This window comes from Camelus ferus, chromosome 6 (genome assembly GCF_009834535.1).
Source record: "Camelus ferus isolate YT-003-E chromosome 6, BCGSAC_Cfer_1.0, whole genome shotgun sequence".
Lineage (NCBI taxonomy): Eukaryota > Metazoa > Chordata > Mammalia > Artiodactyla > Camelidae > Camelus > Camelus ferus.
Window position 1 is genome coordinate 34870782 of NC_045701.1, and position 24004 is coordinate 34894785.

Genomic DNA, 24004 nt, shown 5'->3' on the forward strand with positions numbered 1-24004 from the left:
TTACTTGTGTCTGAAAGTGCAACAATTGGGAAAAATGTGAAGTTAGACAAAAAGAGACAAAAGTGGGGTAGGTTGTAAAGTGGGGACAACTTTGTAGGGAGGCAGCAAATTTAATTCCAGAATGAGACCAACAATATGACCAAAATGTGTGTCAGTCTTCAGACAAGACAAAAGAGAATGTTCCAAATAATGACCCAGAAGCCATGTGAATACAAAGTTGTTTCTCAGTGATTCATGTGAAGACATCCAATTACAACATAAATCAAGTAAGAATAATCCTGAAACACGGGAATGGTAAATTCTTCACCCTCTCTTCAGTCTTCTTAGAACCCGGACCACTTAGCCATTACTTAGAAGAGAGATCTTTGATGTTGGTGATATTGACATTTTGGTGATACTGGTTGGTGATATTCCTCTAGATAATTCTTTGTGGTGAGAGTTGTTCTGTGCATTGTTGGATGTTTAGTAGCATCCATGGTGTCTACTCACTAAATGACAGTACCACACCCTCAAGTTATGACAGCAGAAGATGTTTGCAGACATTGCTATATGTTCCTGGAGGCTAAGTGTACCTCCTGTTGAGAACCACAGATTTAAAGTCTCTATCTGCCTCGAATACTACATCATTCCTAGGACAGACAGCTTAAAGGGATTGTGTATTAACATTATTGGTTTTAGCAACAAATCATGCTTCTTTATAGACTAGTGATGAGACTGTGTTCAACTTCATGAAAATCAGACTCCAACCTATGCTTCAATTTTTTTTTTGAAGCAGACTTCTCCAGTATCTCTTATGCCTGTGTCTCTATACTATTAATCTGAAAACTATTCCACCATTCTGGTAAAGAAATAATTCCCTTACTCTTACTAGGTGTTATTCTTCTTTCTTTCCAAGAATATAGTAGCTTTCCCTCCCATGTACTCCAGTCTAATAGTTGCCATTTAGATATTTGATAAATTTATCTGAAATTGCTGGCTTCTTTACCTGAAATCCAAAATAGGACATATATTTCACAATATGACCGTGAGTAGAGCTTTATGCTTTCTCCAATGAGAAAAATAAAGAGATTTATTGTCAAGAACCAAGTGAAGAATGAGAACATCTACATCTAGCCTGACCAAGGCTAAGTCATAATGCACTCAAGGCAGAGATTGCATTAGGTCACAGATGTTCCTTTTTGGGACCAGAAGTAAAATTATTGAGCAAATTTATGAAGACAGGTGTGTGAGAAGTAGTTTGTCATACAATTTTCTTCTGGTAACCCTAGAGCTTTTTGTTGGAGTGACTAGTGGAGAACCATATATATGTTATCAGGATGAGCCCTTAACAATGTCATCTGCAGTTAAGGACCCTTCTGTCCATTGCATCTACATCTTCTGGAAGAACACCTGCTGGTATAAGTGGATTTTTCGAGCACTTGTTACCTAATTTGAAGGAGAATGGGTATAAGAAAAGGTTTTTTCACATCTTTAATTGGATGTATAGTTGTTTGCCTGGGTAAAACATCCAGTAGGCTTCAAAGCAACTACTGATATCGTCTTACTTCCCCCTCTATGTTCTATTCCTGTCTCCTTCACTACTTAGCCCTCCTCTGATGACCAAACTTTGTACTCAATTGAGAAATTAGATCTAATCAGACATTTACTCTTTCACCTTCCCATTACAAAACTGTCAACTCAGCCTGCATCTGTAATCACTTACACTGTCTGATTTCCCCTTAGTTACTTTGGATAAAGTATCTCTCTTCCAATTAAATGTGTCAGGTGTGACCTGCATTCTACCTTCTCAAAATGTGACCTCTGTAATTAGCCACTTCTCTCCTATTCCTCTAGGAAGGTAAAGACAGCCTGAACTAAGATTATCTGTGGAATCACAAAGAGTGAATAGATGAGAGATGTGGTGGAGGAACATCAATAGAAATTATTAATTGATCTAATTTGGAAAATAAAGGAGGAAAGTACAGTGAAGATTGCAGCACGTTTTCCTAAATAAGTGGAGAGATGCCATAGATTTATAATGATATATTGATTTGTGTTTACAAATATAAATATTTGTAAATATAATGATTTGTGTTTACACACTTCTTTTTTGTATCAGCTGTACATCATGGCCTGGGAAGAAGGCAGTGAAAGAGGACTAGTGAAAGCTACCAATGGAGGCAAGCCATTAATTAATATGGTAATAAGTTAGTGAAGTAAAAAATAAAATAAAATAAAAAATCAGTATCCACTCCTATTTGATCAGTCTCTATGACTGAATGACCATACATCAATTTCTTGGGACAGTATTGGTTTGAAACTGTGCCATTTCCCCGGAGCATACTTATATCAAATTATTGGTTGAAGGCTTGACTTAGAAAATGTTGGTATTCTATCTCAAATAGACTCAAGCTCAACTTTTAAAAGTGTTTATAATCTAACATATTCTGAATCTGCATTCTAAAACAATTCAGGTAATTAAACATTTTAATAAAGACCCCAAGATGTGGTGAATGCACTGTTTTTTACATTTCCTTGCACTATAATATATATCCATGTATGCTGTTCTCAATCTGAAACCTGAATATAAAAATCTGAACAATTCTTTTTCTAAAATTAATATGACTTGAAATTACTAAAATTATTAAAGGAATGTGATTAGCCGTTAGGCTTATGTAGAGTAGAGATGATCACATCATGACTAACAAAGTTTTCTAGGTCTTAAACTGCTTCTTAGCTCTTTCTCCAAGATTTTAATTTCTTCCTCACTTGTATGTTCAGGAAATTTTATGTTTGTGTGTGTGTGTGTGTATGTATATATATGAAACACTGAAGTTCTGCATAAAGCCAGTTTTAAAAAATTAATTTATCTTCTTTGAAAGAGTCACAATAGCAAAGCAATTAGCCGTGTCTTTATAAAACTGTGTTTGTTATTTCTTATATTTTGGCTCTTGGTTTGACATAAAAACTTTGTGGAATAAATGCTCTCTACAACATGGTTCCCTTGGAAGTTTCTTTAAATACGATGAATTATAACAATAATTTCAAACTATGTCATAACTCCAAATTTTCCAGTAATAAAATATATGTATTACTATAACCACATAAGATTCTGCTATAATTACATTCTTTAAAAATGTATTAAAATAGGTCAGAATCTAATTTTTGTATTTCTTTTGTAACTAAGAGGCCTAGTGACTGTGGTTCTTAGCATTAATTTTTATGAGAGTAATTTCTTCACCCCCAACTCCATATATAAAAAATATCAAGAATAGAAATCCTATTCAGTTTCACTCTCTCAGTCATCCTGTTAAAATGGCATGAATTGCCCTTACAGTTTTCCAAGCAAGGATTATCAGGTACACTTGGTCTCAGCAAAGCAACGGAAGAGGAGTTAGCATGTAGTGATCTGACAATTAGAAGATAGAGATTTGTTTCTGCCTTCATCACTTACTCATTTTGTCACTTGAGCATTATTCCTTCTCTAGGAGCCTTTCCATCCACAGAATATCTTGTTTAGTCCAGTGTATCCTAGTGATCTTCAGGAAATATTAAACAATAATGAATGGTGAAGGTAAATCTCCTTACCTATTGGCTACAGAAGGTGCTGTGTGATTGAATAAACAAAAGGCTTTGAAATTATGGATGGGGCTTTTTTTTTTTCTTTTTCCTAGCGGTATTCAGTGTCTTATTCTCTGTTTAATTAGGAGCTGGACATACTGTAAAATATACTCAGAAATAGTGGACATCTGTGTCTTTCCCTGATGTGCTTACTATCTAAAGCTGTTCTTCGTTTTCTTCTGCTATGTATCCTACTATTCTTACAGAAAGTATTCTCTTTGTATGAAGAATAGCAAGTACAAAGATAGTATAACTTTTCCTATGCTGTAAGGTTTTTCTAAAGTTGTCCTTTCTCTAATGATAATATTCTTTGGGATGATGCATCTTCCAAAAACAAAAAATAAGTTCATAATTGGTGAATATGGTTGGCTTTTTTAGAAGTAAAATTGTTTCAAAGGTTGCTGGGCAAGCCCCTAAACTTAGCACATCTCTGAAATTCAGCCCACATTTTAAAATAAATGTACTTAATGTAAAATTTGAAAATACATAAATCTATATTAACCATCTGTAGAATCTTTTTAAATAGTTGTTATTTTGCTCTATTTTATGTGAAGCAATTCTTTCAACCCAACTTTATACTCTCAAGATAATGAGGTCCATGTTTTTAATTTATCTCAATTCTTACCTTTTTATAGGAATTTATTATTTGAACAACAGTAGGGGAGAGCCATTCTTTACCAAAATGCAGGTATCTGATATTTATTGAAATAAACATTAATTTCTGATACTGTTTCTCAGTATAAGAAGAATTGCTATCACTCTATGTCTCTACCTACCCTTTCCTTTGTGCTTGTTTTTAATTATGTTAACTTTTGCCTTTGGCATGTAATATGTTTTCTCATTTTAAAATTAGTTTTGATGTTTATTTACTGATGATACTTGTACACAGAAATACCACACTGCAAAAATATTCAGCAGATAGTGAAAAGATTTGTAAGTCTTCCTGGAGAGTTAATAGTTGGAACTCAGAAATAGTTAGATCTTACAAATAACAAGCAGTTTTCCTATTTCTACTATACTTGAGAGAAGGCTTCATTTTAAATGCATAGGACAAAGTCTGTTGTATGCATTAAATCAGTTTTATGACAACAGGGAATCTTTGTGGACCTAAAAAAAAAATCAATAAAATATTTAAAAGAAAAAACAGCTAGTGAGAACATGCAGTTCCTGGTTATCATTCCATGTTATAGGTGATGGCTTCAGGTATTTTCAGATTGCAAAATACAATTTATTACTATAAAATCTTCTTTATCACAGCCAAGCTCTTTCCAAATTGACACAGATTATTGCCCTTCAAGGAGGTAATGCGCATCTCCACTCAGAGCACAAACGGTTAATGTTCAGCACTTGGGACCAATTTGGCTGACATGAAAGAGCCCCTGGAGTGGTAATGGGTCTTTTCTGGTGATCTCTATATCCCTGCACTTAAGTTCTAGAATGCCAGAAGTACATTCAGATTTGAATTTATTTTGTTACTGGGCTTAATGCACCCACTTGAGTATTTAGATGAATCACTTTTTTGTCAAACAGATTTGTCTTTTGAATATCAAGCATTTAAAAATAATGCTGATTAATAGGCTATGGATAAAATTATGTTCTGCTTTATCAGAGTTTTTTATTTTTTCTACTTATTCATGAACTGCTAAGATTCGAATAATTCTTCACATCCTTTCTGGCCTGGAACAAGTATAGATAAATGTGAAATTGACCTTGATTTTACTTGGCTGGGTTTTCATGGCTGTCACATATGGCCATGCAGCTGGGGCACTGCATAACTTTAAGGAGGATTGGTCACTTCTAGTCTTATCCTGTATCTGGATATTGCACATTTGGCACAACTGTACACAGAGGCCCTACCACAGGTAGATACAAAGCAAGTAAGGAGTTTGATTAAACCATCACTAAAACTGCATGGTTGGTTAAATGAGTTAATCAGACCCCTACCTGCTTTGAATTGCCTTCTTAATGGTTTCTGATCTTAGGCTATAAGAGCAAGAATTGACTTAAGAGTTCCTCTAGTTCAAATGAAGCTCTTTACCATACAGGAGTAAACTCAAGCCCCTACTCATCAAGGGGCTAAACTAAGTCCTATAGGTAGTTAGTGGTTGTCGGAACTAGATCTAAAATTCAGTCTATAGACTTCTTTCCCAGTGATCTGTTTTCAAAACTCTATGCCAGCTCTCTTATCTTATTAATATGTTGACAGCCGCCTCTCCCTTGATTGTAAGAGACATCACAGGGAAGTGACCTTACAATAATAGAGTTGTGGTTTTAGTCTCTCTTGAAGTCCATTCTTCTATAGGGATTCCACAGTTTTGATCTTGGCTTGTTAACATCATTAGCATTGATTCACAACACCTGTGCCTGTGGTTAGTTGGGGACCTAGGGTGTATGACTTCTTTGTATCAGAGCCCACCACCAATAATCATTTCTCCTGTGACCTAATGGAATATGAAGAGATAGGAATAGTGAATCTGGAATCACGTATGGATGTTGAACAGGTTATTATAAAGATTTTGCTAATATACACAATTTATAATATTTCATGCAATAGAGATTTTAGACAAAAGGTGAAGGAATGGCAAATGAAGTTAATTCTCTTTTCTTTTTCTTTTTTCCTAGTGAGGTTGATAGGGTTTTGTTTACTTTCCTAATGAGATGGTGATTTACATGTTTTACAGAACCACTTACTCTGTGCCCTGTGCGCATGGTTTCAGCCTTGCAAATCCAAGCTGGAGGCATGCATGAGTCCAGAGCAGATGTGTGCAGCTGGGCAAACGTCTTTGCCATTGCTCTTCCTTGGAATGATAATCCACATGCCGGGATTTCAAATGAGTTTAATACACATTTTCTTGATTAATGGAAAATGGCAGAGTGCAGGAGACTGAAACAGTTCGTGCTTTGCTTGATTAATTAATAAGGGACTCTCTTTTCCCAGCTTCGACTCATTATGCTAATGAAGTGTCATCAATTAAGGCTTTCCCTTGATTATTGAATCTGTCAGGTAGTGCTCAGTAAAAATGCTGCATTCCTTTGCTGTCTGGGTGGAATTGCCATTGCAGATTTTTATGAACTGCTTCTTCCATTAGCTGCTGTTTATTCTATTTTCTCATTATTATATCTTTTTCTTGACCTTAAGAGAAGTGATTATGGAAAGCTTGGAATGAACTGGAAAATATTATCTTTGGAAATATGGGTCAAGAAAATGTGTTAATAGAAAAATACACACCATTCTTCATTCAGAACTTATTTGTAATTTATTAATAGAGTTAAAAAATTAATCAAAAGAATATATTGAACTTTCTGAAGTAAGTCTTTGGCATTGTCATCAGATTACATAAGCAGTTCAGAAATACATGGTCTTAATCATTTCTCACCCTACTATTCAAATTAAATTTTAAGAGGAAATTTTTTTCCCCTAAGGGAAATATCCTGAGAACAAAAGGGTACATATTTAAATGCTTTATTCTCTTTATGTAAAGTTCTAATTTGCTTACAAATATTATTTAGATTTGAATCCACTTAAAGATGACAAAAATATGAAAAGAGTATAACCAAGTGCAGCCTCTAGATTAGGTTTAGGAAACAAACATTTGTGTATGTCTTAGTGGGTTTTGCTTCGCAGCACTGAAGTTGAGGCTTTCGGTGTAGAACAGTTTTGTACACTCGTGATATCTAATCCTCTTATTAGGGAACACCTTACCGTAAGATTAGGTAGGTAGTCCCCAATAGTGAGGGACTGTTAAACCACTTATAAAGGTTGTAAGTGGTAGAAGACCTGAGTAAAACATTTACAATCATCCATCTCATCTACTTTTGTTAACTGGCAATAATAATGAATTCGTTTAATTTTCTCATTTCACTTTACCTGAAGTAAAAAATACCTTTATTGTTTTATGGTACATTTCTGTACCGTGAAATTCTTTTTTTCTTTTTCAACTAATGGTATCATCTCTTTAATTAATTCATCAATTTCTCAGTTTCCCTGACCATTGAATGAGGAGATAGTATTCATTCATGGCTATTTTTCTAGAGATTTTAGATATAAATAAATGGGGAAGTAAATGGGATACTCTACTACTTGCTTTTAGGGAATACTCTTTTATTCTGGTGCTATGAGTTTTAAAATCAGAGGAAGACATCTGATAGTGCTTGTTGTTGAGTATATTGATTCTTAGTAACCTCCATTAGTCTTACTAAAGTTAATTTCTTTTTTAGAGAGCAGTTCTTTTCTTTGCTTTCAGGAGGAATGTTTCCAGTTCATTGGAACCCTAGATGTGCTGTGTCTTTGGGTCACATCTTTAACTCCTTCTCTGTGTCTCAAACCTGTAACTGCACTACAAAAAGACTGATCCATAAAGACAACTAAATATGTTGCTGAGCAGAGGCAGCACTGACGGTCTCAACATGGAACCTGTCTTATCTTCTCAGAAGGATCTTGGTGAGAAACAAATCTAAGGGTGGACAAGTAGGGGGTTTGTAATCATCAGAATTCAGGCCTGAGCTTATAGCAATGCTATTCCTTTGGAGGACCAGCCCCAAGCAGCAGATTCTCTGCATCTGGCCATGCACTAGGGCAATCCATTTAGCCCTTAGAGCCAGTATTCCATTCGATAGTCATACTTACATGTGTGCTGAGTGATATGGAGAAACAGTGAAAACCTTCTGGAACAGAAAATAGTGGAAGATCAGATAACCTAGGTAAAGAAAAATTAGTTTAAGCCCTACCTGCTGTATTGCATGCATTCAGTGTCACCATTTTAATCTCCTATTTGTTTTGTTTCTGATATCAAAGTCATGATAACTAGGTAGGATGAGATGGGCTGAAATATTTTTTTAAATCAAATTTCTCTCCATAAGTTTCTTCTTGTGAACAATGAAACTTTACTTTCATTGTAGAAAACAACTTATATTCAGTTTTTCACCAAAAAGTGTACATGTTCCTGCTGTCATTAAATTTGAAGTTGTAGGACTGTTATATTTATAACACTGCAGTTTGGATGAATGAGAGAAATAGATGAGTATCATAGATTTGAGGATATGAGATATGATTCTGTCATTCATAACTAAAGTCATTCTGGGTGTATAACATAATCTCACTGTGTCCTGCTTGGTTTGAAATACAAAATAAAATGTGTGTGGAAAGGAATGCCATATCTATACAACTGATTCACTTTATTTCTAGCAAAATGAACTTCAGAGCCTGAATATATATGAAGTGTGCAGATCAACAGATAAAAGAAGTATTTTTCAGATGGACAATATTATGTGTTAGTAATCAACAGTTAAACAAAAGGAAATCGCATATAATCAGTTTAACAATTATTTGAACATGTTTTGCATGTTTAAATGACAGAATTATATTTCATATCCTCAAATCTATGCCATACATTGTTTCAACATGTATTGCAATCCATTACTTTGCCCTAGTTGAAGCCAAATGGTAACTTGAATTCTTCTAATAAACTTCCTTCTTGGTAGGAATTGAACATTTTGTGAGACACAGCATAAAGTAGTTAAATAGGCAGATCCTGGCGCCAAACAGTCTGGGTGTGAATTCTAGCCCTCCTCCTTACTAGCTGTGTAAACATGAGCAATCCATTTAATATTTCCATACTTCATTTTCCTCTTCCATAATTAAAATAATACCTGCCTCATTCAGTCATTGTGAAGATTAAATGAGTTAATAGAAGCATGTTAGCATTGATTAAATGCTATACAAGTTTGCTATTGTAATATAGGGCAATATATTATATTGACAATTTTTACTGAATTTTTGAATCAGTACATGGGTGTTTATATTCTGTCTCTAAGGATACCTTTATTATTTTTTTGTTTTTAGATCTTGGATAGGTAATCAGACTCTTGAGGCTCAATTTTCTTATCTGTAAAATAAGCGTAATGGTAGGATCTATGTAAATTAAATGAGATTAAATAAATTCTGATACATATGCTTGATAAATCTAATCATCATATCTAATTTTTATTTACACATAAAATAATTTTGCCACATGAATATAGTTTATAATCCTTGACCAAATTCAGTATATATTAAAATTGCTTTGTTATAGATGCATAGGCTAGAAAGAAGTAATATAATATATTCCAGATTCAGTATTAAAAATGCATTATTGAGCATCTGTTTTACAGTTCAGTGTTCTCCCTTGTCAGGACAAAATCCTGAACTACGTCAAAAAACCAAACATGACAACCTTAATAGAAATGAATTACGTAGCACAGGAAATTCTTCCTACTGTTGAAAGATACCATTGTTTTTAAAGGAAAGCAATATTTGCCCTTTTTTTTAATTGAAGTATAGTCAGTTTACAATGTGTTAATTTCTGGTGTACAGCATAATGATTCCTTTATATATGTGTATATATATATTCCTTTTCATATTCTTTTCATTACAGGCTATTATAAGATATTGAGTATAGTTCCCTGTGCTACATAGTAGACCTTATTATTTATCTATTTTATACATAGTAGTTAGTATCTACAAATCCCAACTCCCAGTTTATCCCTCCACCCCTTGCTTCCCCCCAGTAACCATAAGTTTGTTTTCTATCTCTGTGCATGTGTGTCTGTTTTGTAAATAAATTGATTTGTGTCACTTTTTTTAGATTTCACATATAAGTGATATCATATGGTATTTTTTTTTCTCTTTCTGGCTTATTTCACTTAGTATGACAATCTCCAGGTCCATCCATGTTTCTGCAAATGGCATTATTTTTAGTCTTTTTTATGGCTGATGTAATATTCCATCACACACACACACACACACACACACACACACACACACACACACACACTCTCTTATAACTTCTTTATCCAATCATCTGTCGAATGACATTTAGGTTGCTTCTATGTCTTGGCTATTGTAAATAGTGTGGCTGTGAACGTTGGGATGCATGTATCTTTTTGAATTAGAGTTTACTCTGGATGTGTGCCCAAGAATGGATTGCTGGATCACAGGGTGAGTCTGTTTTCAGTTTTTTTAAGGAATCTCCATACTGTTTTCCATAATGGCTGCACCAGACTACATTGCTACTAAAGTGTTAGGAGGGTTTCCTTTTCTCCACACCCTCCCCAGTATGTACCATTTGTGGACTTTTGAATGATGGCCATTGTGATTGGTGTGAGATGATACCTCATTGTAGTTTTGATTTGCATTTCTCTGATAATTAGTGAGCATTTTTTCATGTGCCTATTGGCCATTTGTATGTCTTCATGGACAGATTTCTATTTAGGTCTTCTAACCATTTTTTGATTGGGTTGTTAGGGTTTTTTTTGTTTTGTTTTGTTTTGTTTTTTGATATTAAGCTATATCAGCTATTTGGATATTTTAGAAATTAAGCCCTTGTCAGTCGCATCTTTTGTAAGTATTTTCTCCCATTCCAAATGCTGTCGTCTCGTTTTGTTTATGGTTTCTTTTACTGTGCAAAAACTTATATGTTTAATTAGGTTCTATTTGTTTATTTTTGCTTCTATTTCTATTGCCTTGGGAGACTGACCTAAGAAAACATTGGTACAATTTATATCAGAGAATGTTTTGCCTTTATTTCCTTCTAGGAGGTTTATAATGTCTTATGTTTAAGTCTTTAAGCCATTTTGTGTTTGTTTTTGTGTATGGTATGAAGGAGTGTTCTAACTTCATTAATTTGCATGTGACTATCCAGTTTTCCCAATACCATTTGCTGAAGAGGATGTCTTTTGTCCATTGTCTATCCTTGCCTCCTTTGTGGAAGATTAATTGACTGTAGGTGTATTGGTTTATTTCTGGGCAATATTTGCCCTTTGACTGACATAATTACATCTAAGTCACAAAGTGATCAGAAATTAAAGCTTTATTGAAACTTGAAAATTTACTGCTTTTCTGCTTTTTTTTTTTTTAGGCCAAATGCACATACTCCACGAAACAAAATAAAAAACTTCATAGCCTAATTTTAAATTTATCATCACCAGTATCATAACATATATAAGCAAAGTGAGAGTGGTTAGGGGAATCTATATATTCATTCAAGGAACTGAAGGAAGAAGTATTTCCTCTCAATTTATAAAATACAAATTATGAAATGACTACAAATTCAGTGGTGGTTATTGCTCTGTCCTTTGAACATATTTTACTTGTACTTTCCTTTTGCTTTGCCTGCTTTTATATTTTCATATTATACTTGGCTCCTCATGAATTATGGAATCACTTTTGAGAAATTGAGAAGTGAGTTAACCATGACCTGCCATCTGCCCTTCTTCTCCTGGGCACACAAACTAAGGCTATATTCTTGACTTCTCTTGTAGATTGTTGTGACCAGTGTGATCAAGCATTCTCCAGTGGTATGTGAGAGAAAGTGATATGCATGTTTCCAGGTCCATCCTGTAAAAATCGCCCAAAGGCTCTCCTTCATGCTTTTCTCCTTTCTTTCTACCCTAAATAGGAACTCCTAGAGTACCCCTACTGTATCCTCAAGCTTGATCATTGACTTGGAATGTCCCTAGACAGTTGCATGAGAATAAGACTCTCTTGAATCATTACACATTTAGTTACATCGTCTATAGCCCAGTTCATCCTACCTAATGGAAAAATGATGATTTTGAAATGGAATGCTGTTGTGAAAAATTGAAATGTGTTAAAACATAAATTTTTGCTCTAACAAAAAAAAATGGAGGTCATGTATTAGGTGGAGATAAAAGTATATACAGCAAGGGGCAGAAGTGGAAATATGGACTATATGATGGCAAAACATTTTGAAAGTGCTTGCCTGCAATGACTGGAAGGTAAACCAATGTCTACTGAACCTGTAACTCTAGGAGGAATGAGGAGAAAAAGTAAGAATGTTAGTAAATGCATAACTGTTATTTGCTGCACTGCATTGTATTTTGAGAAACTGCTGAGCCCAGGCAAGAATTAGCTGCTTTTAAACAGAGATTGAAAAGAATAGAGAAGCTGGATTAAAAGCATCATAGGGTTGAAAAATAAAACTGCTCTGAACTCTTTACAGTAGGAGGTAAGACTGAGAAAGCCTCTAAGAACCAAAGACATAATGAAAGGGCTTCAGCTTGAGCAAAATCAGCTTGAGAGGGGTTGTCTTCTCATTCACTCCTGTTGTTTCAGATGGCCTTAAAGAATTATCAGAGAGAGAGAGTGAAAGAGAGCATGAGCAGGGTGGGGATTAGGGAGAAGGAAGGAAGGATAGCAGAAAGATAAGAAAGAAGGGAGGAAGGGAGGGAAGGAGGAAGGAAGGAAAGAAGGAAGAAGCAGCAGGGTATGTGGAGGCAGAGGAAGAACAAAGAAATAAAGCCAACTTAATAGAGCTGAATTAAAAACTACAGCTAGGAAAAAAACTTTGGCTTATTTAGAATATGAAAATGACTGGAACATGGAACTTATCAGAAGCATACTCATTTTTAATGGAATTGTATTACTTCAGAAACCACTAAACCTATAAAATCATTAGCAATTTAGGAATTTCAATGACATGGATGTAGGGATTTTAACATTATTCTTGCAACTTCTCTGTAAATCTGATATTGTATTAAAATGAAAAGTCAAAAAGAAGCCCTCATCTGCCAATAAGAGAAGAATATGTGATCATCAACCAATGAATGCCAGGCATTTCACCACAGGAAAATAGCTGTTCAAACTGTGAAGCTTCTAAGTAGGTCATCCTTGATCCCACCTACTTTCCAGTGTGGCTATTGAAGATGTGATATTGTGATTTATAGTAAGAAATATATATTGGATCTCTTCCTCATTTCTGGCACAGAGCTCCTAAAACCCTAGGAATTTCCTAACTAATGGGAGAGAATGGTGTCTTTTGTCATGTTGAGGAGGTGACTTTTGGACTATACCTAAGGGTGAGGGCTGATTGCCTGGAGAACCAACCATATGATTAGAGGGTTGGAAATTTCACCTTAACCTCATCTTGCTTCCAGGCTGGAGACTGAGTTCATTCACCAATGGCTAGTGATTTAATCAGCCATGCCTATGGGATGAAGCCTCTATAAAAACCCAAACGGACGGTGTTCTGAGAGCTTCTGGGTTGGGAATATGATCCCCAGAACTATCTTGGAAACTGTAGACATGTTCGAGAACTTGCCTTCAGTTTTGATTTTCAAATGATTTTAGTGTAGAGACACCTTGTACCCTGTAAACTTGGAAATTCCATGATTTATGGGAGCAAGAAATCACTTTTCACTATGCTGATCTCTTACATATTCGGGTCCAGTTGTTTTTTAGCCTATCCTAACACCAGTTTTTTAAAAAAGGATAAAATCTATAATATCCAACTGGAACTGTAGAGATCCAAGAAATACATTAATCTAACTTTATCTCAACTGTTGTAGGGGATAATTTAAAAATTCCACCTCCAAAATGTTTCAAAATGTATATAGTAAATAAAAAATAAAATTAGGCTAAAACAGCTTGAGAAATGATAGGCGTTCTATATTTTCTATCACCCTACTGATCATGCTTAAAACCCATCTTTAGTTTGTCTTTGTCCTAATTAAAAAAAAAAAAGAAAAGTTGAAAGGTATCCAAGTTAATTTATGACTATATCTAGAATGAGCAGAAAACACTTACTACTTGTCACTTTGCTATTGTATTCTAAGGTACTAAAGCGTTAGAAGTCTATTATGATGTCATTTGAAAATAAATTCTTTTTCACTATTGAATCTTCAGTATCCTTGGAAGCAAATTTGTGTTACTGTAATTTAGAATATATAGTAGCAAAAAAATTTTGCAAAAAACAACAGTAACAACAAAAAAGCAATACAAAGTTTACCATTCATATTTATTCCAGCTAGAAACACTTTTCCTTTATAAACTTCATTATAGAAAATCAGTAACATGGAAGGGAGATAGGTGTACCCAAATATTAAATATTATTCTAATATGAAAATAAAAGTATTGAAAATTAATAGTTTTATGTCACCACTTACACTTTGTATAATTTTAATTTCTGTTATGTTAAAATTGTGTTCGTGGAAACTCTTTACTTTTCCCATTATATTTTAGGTGATCTAAGTTGGAGTCTCAATTGCCAGTTGTTTTTTTTTTAAACTCATTTTCTCTTGTTACAGGAAACTGGAAAGTAAAATAGGAAACATAGCGTTCTGATAAAAAACAGTAGGCATCTTGTGCTGAGGTAAGTGCAAGCAGTAATTCTGCATTGCAGTTATTACTACAGAATCAATAAGTATGGAACTAGAAAACAAATGAATCTTACTGAAGGTTTAATCAACCGCCAGTCTCTGGTAGTGCCCTTCTGTGAAACAATGTCATTTTATGAAGAATTTATTAACTTGACTTTTATTTTTGACTCAGTGCATTCAAAAGTAGTACCACTATTAAATTATTATCCTCTGCTAATTTCTACATAGAATGTGTTCTAAAAGTACAACTGGGAATGAGAGGAAGACAAAATGCTTCAAGAAGGGGCCAGATTTTTCCAAAATAAAATATTTATTAAATGTTACAATTAGAGCTGTTACTCTTCTAAACAATTAAAGTATGATAAATTATGTAATAAAATGCATGTCCTAGAGGTTTACAACATGTTCTTTTTAAAAAATGATAAAACTAATGCATATTCATCCCAGGAAGGCAAAAAGAAGAAAATAAAATGTACCTATCTTCTACCAAAGAATAATCTATTTTCTGCGTAACTCATTTCTTTCTTTCTTTCTTTTCTTTCTTTCTTTTCTTTCTTTCTTTCTTTCTTTCTTTTTTCTTTTTTTTTTTTTCTAGGTGGGGGGGAGGTAATTAGGTTTATTTGTTCATCCTTGGACTAGGTTTGGGCATTTCTTGCTTGCTTGCTTGCTTACTTGCTTTCTTGCTTTCTATCTGTATCATCTGTCTTATCTGTCCTTTCAGACCTTCTCGCCCTTGTGTGTGTATACACGCTATATGTGTTTCTTTGTTTTTCTTTATTTTTATCAAATTGAATTATACAAGTTTATTTTCTCCTTTATGCACTTCACATATATTGTGAACATTTTTATATCATTAAGTATTCATGTAAAACATAGTTTTATATAGCTTTATAGAATTCTTTTAATATATGTACTATGTAGTCAATCTGTACCTATAGTCAAACATTTACTGTTTCCAATTTTATCTGTTACTAATAGCTTTTCTATAAATACCTTTTCTTCACAACCGTATAGCCCAATTTTTAACTCTCTTGTTATTATCAATTCTTAGGGATGAAATTCTTTGGCCACAAAGTAGCAGCCTCTTTTTAAAGGCTCTTGCTGTTAACTGCCAAAATAATTTCAAACTAGATGTGCTAATTTAATTCCAACCTACAATGCCTAGAAGGATATGTTCACTGTACCCTAGCCAAGTATTATTCTCATTATTAAAATGCTTGATAATTGATCAAACTGTATCTTATTACTGTTTAATTGAATTTTTAACTCAGATTATATTCAATATATTTTCATATGTTTATCCATTATTTGTATTTCTTATTTACAATTTTACATTTTTACATTAATGGTATAAACCAGAATGATGTTGAAAAGTAGAATACTGGACATTTTTTCTCTTTGTTTCTGAATTTAATGGAACTGCCCTATAGCTGTTCAGGTGTAAAGTGTGGTGTTGACTAAAATCATGGGGTTTTAAACATGGCCTTTAACTGAAGAGCAAAGGAGAAACAGTGTGTTTATTTTACCTGTTTTTCTTTTAGTTGTTTTGCTCTGCTTTTCACTGCCTCATTTGTTTCAAAGGAAACTGTTTCAAATAATAATTTATTTGAAATTAAAATTGTCTTTGTAATGTATAACTATATATAACAAAGTACCATCAGAAATATTTTTCCTCACTAAAAATATATCTTTGGTTTAATAAAACAAAAATTATATAAGTTAGACCTTAATAAACTGGAGTGTGAAATTACTCATCTACAGGTTGCACCATTTAAAATTTCATTACCAGTTTTAAAGGTCTGGATATGCAAATTGATTCTGTAAATTTTAAAGAGGATAATTTTTAATCTACCTAAAATAAACTATTTTTAAGAATTTTTGGAAAGACAATTTACATGCAAATACATTATGTGCTAAGTTCAGCTATTTCTTGTCTGTTTAATAAGCAAGTCTGACGAAAGAAGCCTACTCAGCAATACTGTTAGCTGCTAGTTTGGTGCACACTACTGATTGTATTTCTAAATCAATTATGCAACAAACATGATGGAATGTATGCAAGTAAGTATTATCTTCTTCAGTACTGTCATTCTGAAACTTTTTATGCCGACTCTAATAATACTATCACTGTTTAAAACCTTTTAAAATCTCCTGTGCCACTGTCTTCACTTGTTCTAAAATACTCTTTTGAATATCTTATTAGCTGCAATTATATTTTGATTGTGTAAATCACAAAACTTTTTGGAGCCAAGTAGTTATACCAGGATGTACGGGTGTTCAGTTCAAATACTGTTGTACAAAACGTGCCACATGAGCAAATGGCTTTTTGATGAAAACCACTGTTATTGGCCATTCATGTATGCTTCCCTAGTTTCTATCAAATATAATCTTTCAGATTCCTCAAATTTTAATATAAAAAGCTCAACTGGTTAACCCTTTTCAGCTTTTTTGGTGGTATAATTGACAAATAGGAATTGGAAATATTTAAGGTGTACAACTTTATGATTTGATACATGTACATATTGCAAAAGATCACCACAATTAAGCTAATTAATATATCCATCACCTTATGTAGTTACTCTTTAGCAAATTTCAAGAACACAGCACAGTACTGTTAATATTTACTGTGTATCATTAAATCTCCACAATTTACTCATCTTGCATAACTGAAACTTTGTACCCTTTTGACCAACCTCTCCCATTCTCCCCAATCCCCCACCTCTGGCAACCTCCATTCTACTTTCTGCTTTTATGAGTTTGACTATTTTAGATTCCACGTATATGCAAGATCATGCAGTGTTTGTCTGTGTCTGGCTTATTTCACTTAGTGTAATGTCCTTAGGGTTTATCCATGTTGTCACAAATGGAAGAATTTTCTTCTTTTTTAAGGTTGAATAATTTTCTACATACTATGTATCACACGCACATATCTATCATATTTTTCTTTGTCCATCCAGTTTTGCTATGTGAATCATGATGCTGTGGAGCAAGAGAGTGCAGGTATCTTTTTGAGATTCTGATTTCGATTCTTTTGCATATATACCCAGAAGTGGGATTGTTGGATAATATTGTAGTTAATTTTTTAAAATTTGAGGAAACATCATACTGTTTTTTATAGCACCGTTTTCAAAGCACTGTTTTCTTGCACCATTTTGCATTCCCATCAACAGTGTACGAGGGTTCCAATTTCTCCACATCTCACCAACACTTATCTTTTGTGTTTTTAATAACAGCCACCCTAACAGATGTGAGGTGATATCTCATTTTAGTTTTGATTTGCAGACCCAGCATATCTTAATCCTTGTTTCTGCTTTGTGTTTAAAACACATATTGCAATCTTAGAAAAACTTTGTTCTTACTCAAATAAATTAACTTCCACATGTTTACATTCCATTTTTTTTCTGCCAAATTTAGTTTAAAAATATAAGTGAACATAGTTTGAAAAGTGAAATAAAATAGGATATAGTTCTTTTTCTAGTGGATATAGAAGTATCTGGCTATAATTAACTAAAAAGTTGTCTATGTAATTTACTGATTTGGCAGCAACATTTAAAATATACTGATATTTTAAATGATGAAATTAATTACCAGTTAATTACCAGTTACCTACTCAGATATATAAGCAGAGCTAAAGATTTGAAAAGTGGCCTTAGGAAGGTGCAGATTGGAAATTTCTCATAATTCAATAATCTCTTGCTCCTTAGCTTGGATAACCTTACATAATGATGCCTCATCAGGAAGATAAGGCTATGTTATTCCGACAGGGAAGAACACATATTTGGACTGTTTTTTGTATTTTCCCCACCTTGAATCTAATAAAAAGGTTAATACTAACATGTAAAGAATATCAAGTGGAATCGTCAAAGACCACTGATGGTCTTGATAATACCAGAGTAGTGGAGTCTTCAGTGAGAACAGCAATTGGTCAGTTATTTCCCATAATCAACCATTACAATATTAGTGTTTTCCAGGACTCAGTCATGTTTTTTTCCCCGATTTTTATCTTCTATATTTTACATGGAAGCTCTTTTCCATTTCTATAGTCTCCATCTAAATATTATAGACTTTAGAGTTCAACTCCAGAGTTAACCTTTCATGCAAACTCCAGACTTCTGAATCAAACTTTCTATTGGATATCTTCACAAGAATGTTCCTTCATAACAGTGTGTCTAAAACTCAGCATTTTTTTCAAATTGTTTTCTATTGCCTTTGCCTCTGCCACAGACTAGGTATTTCTCATTATCCATTATCCAAAATTTGTCTCTGTAATTGTTGCAGTTATCTCTTAACTAGTTGCCCTGCTTCTTGTTCTGTAACCAAGTTAATATCTATACTTAGTTATGTTTCTGATACACAAATAAAATTGTGCCATTTCTGTGCTTGAATTGTTGAAGTAGCCCCTTAGCTCAATTTGACAAATTAAAAATTCATGACATACTATAGCAAACTATCTCAACTCGGCACTCTGTACTCCCACTTTATCAGTAGAGTTGCTCTGGTCTAAACTTACCAGCTTTCTCGTGCCACTTTGCTTTTGTGCATGCCTTTCTTCATGCCTAAAGAGCTCTACAATGCTTTTCTTACAAGAAAGTCAATAATTTTTTTAAGACTCAGTCAAAACTCATTAGTAAAGTCACTTTTGACTTACCATAGTAAACTTATGCTCCCTTTCCACACACCAAGGTTGCCATTAATTGGACTAGAGCAACTTACTAACTTAAGTTTTGATTTCTCAATTTTCTCTTCTCTACATTTAAGCTATCTTGAAGTGAAAGATCATGTTTTGTTATCTTACATTTGCATCAGTAAGCATAGTCCTTAGCCTGTGGCAGAATCTAGTTCAATGATATCCATTCTCTTTGAGGGCCACAGTAGAGTTGGATATGTTCGCATCGGGGGTGGGCTCTGATTCACCCAGATAGATTCAGTTTCAGGAAGTGCCCATCTAGCTGCTTTGCATGTTGATCTATAGCTTAATTTCTTGGGGAACAAAAGGCTATTAAAATTTTTTAAATAATAGAAAAGGAACAAGGTTTGGAGTGAAACAAATTTTGCTGTAACTGTTTCTCAAGCATGATGAAATTATTTGTCCTTGGGCAAGTTACTGAATATTGAGTCATTAAAATAAGACTCACCATCTATATACAGCATAATTGTTGTGAAAAGTAAAATGAAGTAAGATAGTGTTTTTATCATAAGCTCATCGTTGTATAGCTTATTCATTCTTGTATTAAATGATACTTTAAAATAGAACCAACCATACAAATTGAATGAATAAATTTACACATAAGAAATTTGCATTTATAGGTACTAAGAATCATACCATAGGGTTTCTCAGTATTTTTTGAACATTAATGTTACTACAAGGTCTAAGAAAAATTAGTCTCTCTTTGAACATGTAAGCAAATTTGAATGGTATATTTACTGTAGAATTTTTCAGTGTCATTTAAAACATATTAATGCATGATATTCTGTGAGTCTCTAATATGGGGCATTGCATGGAGTATTTTCCCAAGCTATTTCACTACAGAATTTTTCCCACTTATTTTTCATGGAACTGCTTTTCACATCTCACAGAACATTTTTCTGTGACTTAGTCATTAAGATTGAGTTTAGAAAGTCATATTTAACCCCATAATTTATCTTTTAGTGAGATATAAAATTCAGTATTCCACACTGAGTAGTATAGAAACAGAAAAGAGTTTAAGTAACATTCCTGGCCATTTTCCTAACACTGCACAGTAAAACTTTCTTAGACAATTAAAATGGTCTATAAGCTGTGCTGTTCAATACTGAAACCACTAGCATCATGCAGCTATTAATAACTTGAAATGTGTGTATTACGATCAAAGAACTGAATTATTATTTCATCCAATTTTAATTGATTTAAATTTAAATTTGAATAGCTATATGTGGCTGGTGACTTTTTATTAGACACCTCAGTTCTAAGCAGTTATTCTGTTGTGGACAATTACACTTTACCTGTCATAAGTGGTATGGATTAATTTTCCTCACTTTAACCTGGAAGTTGAATCATCTCCCAGTTTTTCTTAGTAACTTTTTATAGTTCTTTCACTCATCAATTTGATGAAAGTCATTTTTGAATCCAGTTTAACTTCCTGCCATTGCCACTTCTTGGAACAAATAGTTCTTTAAGTTTATTATCCACTAAGACTATGAACTTCCTGATCTTTATTGTAAGATAACTTTGACCAATTTCAGTGTTTTACCTCTTATCCACTTATATCAGAGTTAGACAAAAAAATCCATTGGTAATTTATCTGTTATATTCATGTCTACATAAAGTTTGATCCTATTTCTTCTATACCTTTACCTTTTGAATTAAATGATTACCATCATGTGAATTATTATGTGAGTCTACATAACGTTCTAGAAGCACATTGTTTTATATTGATTCAGGACATTGTACTTTGGCTTGTGTCTATCACTGTCATTAAAATGCATAAGAATTTGTTAAACATTTTGGTTATCCCAAGACAGGGTTAATAGCCTGGGAGCGGAAGAAGGATGGCAAGTAAAAAATATAAATATCAATAAAATATTCTATTATTATCTCTCTTCTTTTCTAGGTTATAGATAATTACACATAATTGAATTTTGAATTTTGTGCCTTTATAATCTTTCCTTTGAGCTTCCCTACTCCAGATTGTGGCTTCTACTTTTCTGCTTATTTGTGCTCAACTGTGAGACCTTATGCTTTATTTCATTAGTGTCTTCACTTATTGAAAAAGTCTGATATTATCCAGCAACTTGAAGATTTCAAATCTTAGAGACTTATGGATTGAAAGGATTATAATACACCCTGATCTCCATCTTCAATCCCAAATAAGAGCAATAGAAAAATATTAAATGGCTCTGCCAAAGTTTAAATTTCCTCTGATTTTTTCACATTCAGTAAACCTTTAAAAGTCTTTTGAGAGAAGTTTTATAATGTAAAAAAGTCTAAGTAGGTTATGTTGACCCCTTTCCCTATAATCATTTCTTCTCTCTAACAACTATAATAAATTAATCCAACACAGTTTACTCAGATTTTGCCAAGGATATATTCCTTTTTGTCGGACTCATAACCAATTCTAAAAGCCATCTGTGCCTGGTTCTCCTCTTTTTCTAGGCACATTCCCAACCCCTTGGAGTTAGGCACCAACAAGTGACTCATTATGTTCGAGGTGTTTCAGAGTTCATGTTTTGCTTGCATCCTGCAGTTATCTCTAACTTTAGAATTATTAATATATTTTGATACTGAATAATATCTCTGATTTTTAGAGTCTCATTTAACCCTCCTACCCTGTGTGTCATTTCAGTTAAAAAACAAAGAGTTAAGCACCTTGCTAGGTATGTTCAGCTTTAGTGGATAATGCCAAACAATTTTCAAAAAATTGTTTTATCATCTCACAGTCTCATGAGCAGTTCATAAGAGTACCACTTACTACACATGCTCAACAACACTTAGTGTTTGTTCTCAGTTAAAAGAATTAATCAGTTTAGCCAGTTTGCAGAGGTATGGCATTTTGGTTATAATTTATGTATGTGCAAACCTGTCTGTGATTTGATACCCTCTTTTGAGGATTGCCTAAGTCATTTTCCTTTTTTCAAACCGTGATGTCTGTCTTTTTCCAATTAATTTTATAGATTTTTAGAAATATTTATGGATATGTATCTATTGTGGAATGCAGGTACTGAAAGTATCTTCTCCTAGTTTATGGAGTCCTTTTCTACTCTCTTAATGGTATCTTTTGATAATTTTAATGAAGTCCAATTAGACATCGTTTTTACCTTATGGTTAGTGTTTTCAGTACCTTTTTAAGAAATCTTCAACTACTCCAAAGTCATAAAGATTTTCTCTTATAATAAATTATTCTTTTCTAATTTATACATCTAAATCCTGCTTTATTTTTATCCCAGTTTGGAATGTGATTTAGTTTCCATTATCACTCATTCCATATCATATCATTCCACGCTAAGTATTATAGTAATTAGGGGTTTAATGTAGATATTAGAAGCTACATGGATATGGGAAGAGATGCGGCAATGAAAGCACAGAAGGCTGCAATTGGAGTATAGAAGAAATAGTCACTAAATGTCTTCCATTGGAATATCTAGATATATTGGAGAAACTGAAACTTGAAGGAATAAAAAGGCTTCCCATTTAGCTGCTAAATTAGCACTTTAAAGAGAAGTGCATAGAGAGATCTGTGATTACTGCTATAAAGGTAAAGTAAAGCTTATATGAGAGTTTCCAGAAAAAAAGGATTTCTGCAACATTTTCCCTTTGCCCTCAGTAAGCACTGTAGCTGATCAAGGTTCTTTGGCTGGTAAAGTGACTCCTCCCCAAACTTTTATTTTTATAGAGCCTGAGCCATTAAGAGTTATTTTGGAGCCATTAGGACTCCTATTTGTGTTGGTTATTGCAGTTTTATATTCAATTAACCACATGACATCAGAGTACTAGAAGACTCCTCAGAAAATGGGTTCCAGACACGTTCCTCCCTGCTTACATTGTGTATTGGCAACCCAATTTCCCCTTGGTATTCCCCCATTCAGTGTAGAGAGAGACTTAGCTGGGTGCCTTTAGCCGTCAGCACCCCAACTAGTGAGGGCACGAGTGCTTCAGTCCAGAAGGAGTGATCTGGGTGCCATACACATCATCTATTACTGTCCAACTCTTAGGCTGCTCTGATCTATTCATTTTGTATCATAAGTTCTGTGAGAAGCTCTGCTATGATTATGATTGGTCTCTTTTCTTGGGCGAAAAGTGGAAGATTACTGAGAAGAACTACAATCCCCTCTGCATCTGGTCCCAGGAGTGAAAGTGATACGTGTTGCCTTCATTCTCTGCTGTCCATTTGAGATTCCCTCTTTTTGGATAGTGCTTCTGCCAGTAGAGGTTACCTACTGAGATCCTTATCTCTTAGAAGTCTTGACATCTTCTCAAGTCATAGCTATTGCACTTGTCCATTTACCTTCAAAAATGGATAAACTCATATCAAAATACATGCAAATGTTTGGCCTAGGTATCAAACATAATCCTTTCCATACCTGTATCTAATAACAGCTCTACCTCCTCATGATGATTTGGGTCAGTTGTATCTTCCAGGCTGATAATTCCTTTCCTTGCCTGTTGTCTCTTAATATAAAGAGCCTTTAAGTGGCCAGGTAATAACCATAATTTAAGTTTAGTGGGACTCTTCCTGTTTCCCTTAGGGAAATACTTGTCTCTGGCAACCTGGACATC

At 33.8% G+C, this 24004-nt stretch overlaps 1 long non-coding RNA gene across 2 annotated transcripts in view; it reads left to right on the forward strand.

Annotated features, from left to right (window-relative positions):
- LOC106729610 overlaps nt 1-24004 on the forward strand; it is a 458398-nt gene that overhangs the window by 289700 nt on the left and 144694 nt on the right. Inside the window, exons 10-14 of one of the 2 annotated variants that reach the window (XR_004320598.1) lie at nt 2099-2179; nt 7845-8041; nt 14683-14747; nt 16701-16812; nt 17709-17751. This is a non-coding gene — a long non-coding RNA (uncharacterized LOC106729610). The remainder of the gene's footprint in view (nt 1-2098; nt 2180-7844; nt 8042-14682; nt 14748-16700; nt 16813-17708; nt 17752-24004) is intronic. The other variant, XR_004320599.1, reaches the window with a different exon arrangement.